The sequence below is a fragment of the Tupaia chinensis genome, unplaced genomic scaffold (assembly GCF_000334495.1).
Source record: "Tupaia chinensis unplaced genomic scaffold, TupChi_1.0 Scaffold140371_1, whole genome shotgun sequence".
In the NCBI taxonomy this organism is placed as follows: domain Eukaryota; kingdom Metazoa; phylum Chordata; class Mammalia; order Scandentia; family Tupaiidae; genus Tupaia; species Tupaia belangeri.
Window position 1 is genome coordinate 41,227 of NW_006200248.1, and position 3,737 is coordinate 44,963.

The 3,737-nt window shown below is 44.6% G+C and overlaps 1 protein-coding gene across 1 annotated transcript in view; it reads right to left on the reverse strand.

The window, feature by feature from the left end:
• Positions 1–3,737, reverse strand: part of LOC102475871 (phosphatidate cytidylyltransferase, mitochondrial) — a gene marked incomplete at its 5' end in the record, with an annotated part of 42,666 nt that overhangs the window by 30,256 nt on the left and 8,673 nt on the right. The window lies entirely within an intron of this gene.

The window sequence follows — 3,737 nt, forward strand, 5'->3', positions numbered from 1 at the left end:
GATTTCTCGCTTTCTGTCTGTCTCTCTCTCTCTCTCTCTCTGGCAAGCACACATGCTTTATGGCAAAAATCTCTCAAAAAGAAAAGAAAGCAATATAACATCTATACACATTCAATCTCATTTTATCTCAAAATAACTGAGACAGGCAAGGAGAGAATGAAGGAAAAGGTCATTTTCTGACTAAGTGCCAGGCAGTTAACTCCCTCTGAGGCTGCACTGTCAGCTTCCTACATTAATGAGGATACTCCAAGGATCGGAGATTCAGTCCTGGTGTGGGCTGAGGGGCTTACCGGGCTAGGCGGTGTCAGGGCTGGGACCCCACCACAGACCTGCTGGATCCTGAAACATGTGTTCTTTCTAGAATGACCTCTCTGCTTCCAATGTCCAACAACTTCATGATGAGGGCAGGGCAAGCACTGATACCCCCATTGTGCAGATGAATTACCCAGGTTCAGAAACATACGACAAGCTCCCGAGTTCATACAAACAACTAACAAGTGACAAGAATAAGTATAGCCCCAGGGTTCTAATTTTACACTCTTTACTCTTCCCATCAAGCTATATATTTTATAAATTTAAGAAACAAAAACACTTGGAAAGAAAATGAGTAAAAAGATGTGTGTGTGTGTCTGTGTGTGTGTGTGTGTGTGTGCCATAGGGTGCATGTGCTTGCTGTAGAGGGGGAGACAGAAAATGAAAAATCACTGGAGCCAGCAGATAGTGTAATGGTTACATCACTGGACTCCCACATAGTCGACCAGGGTTTGAGTCCTGGATCCAGCCACTTAAACTCATGCCAGGCATGTGTGTGTGCAAGCCCAAGATCCCAAGAGGAGAATGGAGAAGGGATTGCAGCATGGCCATCCCCCCATGGGATGGTTTCTTGCTTTCTATCTGTTTCTATGTGTTTCCAGTGAGCACATGTGCTCTATAGCAAAAAAGAATCTCTCTAAAAGAAAATAAACAAACACATAAATAAACAAATAAATAAAGGCAAAGAAGAAATCACTCCCCCTAACCAGAGGGATCGACATGCTGCAATCCCTTCTCTCCCATTCTCCTCTCATGATTTTGGGCACACACGCACACATGCCTTGTGTGATTTTCAAGCTGCCTTGTCCGGGACTCTAACCACACAGTCAGTCATGTGAGATCCAGCACCTTAACTACCATGCCAGCTGCTGGCCCTAAAATGGGCATTTACAACTTTTTCAATTGTATTTATTTGCTCAATTATGAGCTTACCTAGTTATTTAACTTATAAATGAGAAATTCATCTTTACAGTATAAAATGATTTCAGTAACCCTATCGTTTCCAGACTTGTTTTTTTTTTTTTTTTTTAAAAAAAAACATTTATTTCTTCTACAAGAGACAGAAACAGAAACACAGAGAGGAAGGTACCCTCAGCAGGGTGGCCCCACAGGACCCACCCTCGGCCTCAGCCATCCCAGACCACAGGCATGCTCAAGCATACTTTCCTGGTGCATACAGGAAGGCCTTGGGCCACAAACCTGGAACCTTCCCATGTGGCCCTCTTTGTCTAAACTTGTTTTTCATTGCCAGAGGGCACAAGCACTCAACAGAGAGAGACAAAGAAAGGAGGAAGAAACAAAGCAGCCTAATGGGGCATGGTCACACCACAGTCCCTTTTCCATCCCAGGATTTGGGGTATGCGCACACATGCACATGACTGCCATGGATTCTGAACTATGGTGGGTCATGTGGGGTCCAGCTCTCAATGCACAGTGCTGAACCACTGTGCTACAGTGTCAGCCCTGTTTCTGGACTTTTCATTGGGCCAGCCAGGTGGCATAGAGGCATGGTGGGTAAGGCAGCTGGACCTCACATGGCCACCTGTGTGGTTTGAGTCCTGGCTCTCATAGCTTGAAAAATATGCCACGCACATGTGCATGGCTGCGTAAAAATCCCAAGAGGGGGATGCAAAAGAAAAGATTGGGGTGTGGTCAACCCCCTTGTGGGCATGCCTTCTTTCTCTTTCTCTTTCTCTCTCTTGCTCTTTCTTTCTCTTTTAAAAATTTTATTAAAGTGAAAATGACATACAGTGAAGTGCACTGTAAACATCTTAAGAGTATAGTTTAATTAATTTTCATATATGCATATACCCAAGTAACCACCACCCAGACAAAAAGTTTCTGGACATTTATGGAGCAACACTATTAAATTTTAAGTCCAGGTACAAGCCACGAGTCTTGACAACCCATGTACACCAAGACATTTCAAAGAAAATTTTAAAAGAATTATTCAATTTTATTTATTTAATTTTCAATTTGCTATAGGGCACATACACTCACCAGAGAGGAAGGGAAGGAGGGAGAGAGGGAGAGGAAAGGAGAGAGAGAAAATGAGAGAAAGTGAGAAAGCAAGCCACTAGGTCTGGGACTCAAACTATAATTGGCCATGAGGGAGTCCAGTGCCTCAACCACCATGCCACCTGCTAACCTCCCAAGAAAGAAAATTTTATGACACAAACTGAATGAACTAAGATTATATAAATGTCTAATTTTTTTTGAGAAATTTTTGCTATAGGGAGTGTGCACTCACCAGAGAGGCAGAGAGATGAAAGACAGAAATCACTCCCCAGGGTAGATGGCCACTCTGCGATCCCTTCTACTCCATTCTCCTCTCAGGATCTTGGGCACACACGTATGTGTGCCTAGCATGAGTTTTAAGCCACCGGGTAAGGGACTTGAACAGCAGTTGACTACATGGGAGTCCAGCAACATAGCCATTACCCCACCTGCTAGTTCCGTCCTGCATTTGTTCAATGAACACTTACTGAGCAATCGCGGTGACGGGGGTAGCAGTAGGACAGACATAATTCAAACCGTCTTGTATTCCTACTACTTCTGACACTGAATATGTATTTTTGCGTTTTTTTTATTTTTCATTCCTTCACATCGATCAATTCTTCAACTCTCCAGATACCAAGTAGATGCCCCACAACTCAATTCTGGCACTATGTTCCTGAACTTAAGAGTTCCCAAGCCAGGGAACCAGCAGTTAGCATAATGGCTATGTCGCCGGACTCCCACGTAGTCGACCTAGGTTCGCGTCCCGGACTCGGTGGCTTAAAACTCACGCCAGGCGCGTGTGCATGCATGCCCAAGATCCCGAGAGGAGAATGGAGGAGAAGGGATTGCGGCATGACCATCCCCCCTGGGGGGTGATTTCTCACTTTCTGTCTCTATGTCTCTGTCTGCCTGGCGAGCACACGCGCCCTATAGCGAAAACCTCTCCAAAAAAAAGATAAAAAAAGAGTTCTCCAGGCCAGCAGGAGGGATGGAAGTTAAGGTGGCTGAATCCCACATGGCTGTGCGGTTCGAGTCCCAGAACTTGTGGCTTGAAAATCATACCAGATACATGTGTTTGCCTAAAATCACAAGAGGAAAATGGAGGGGAAGGGACTAAACCATGGCCATCCCCCCGAAGGGTGTTCTCTCTCTCTCTGGCAATCACATGTGCCCTATAGCAAAAACAAAAAAACAAAAAAACAAAAACAAAACAAAACAAAACAAAACAAAAAAAGAGTTAGTTCCCAAGGCTAAGAGCTCAGCTCCACAACTCCAAGTCCAGGGCCCACAGACATCAGATCCACCAGAGAGGGCGGTTCTCACAGTCCCCTCCTCTGGTTTGGTAACTTGTGAGAAAGCCTTGCAAATCTTAGGAAGACACTGTATTTACTGGGAAGTCAGAAAAGTCATGACATTCTTCTACA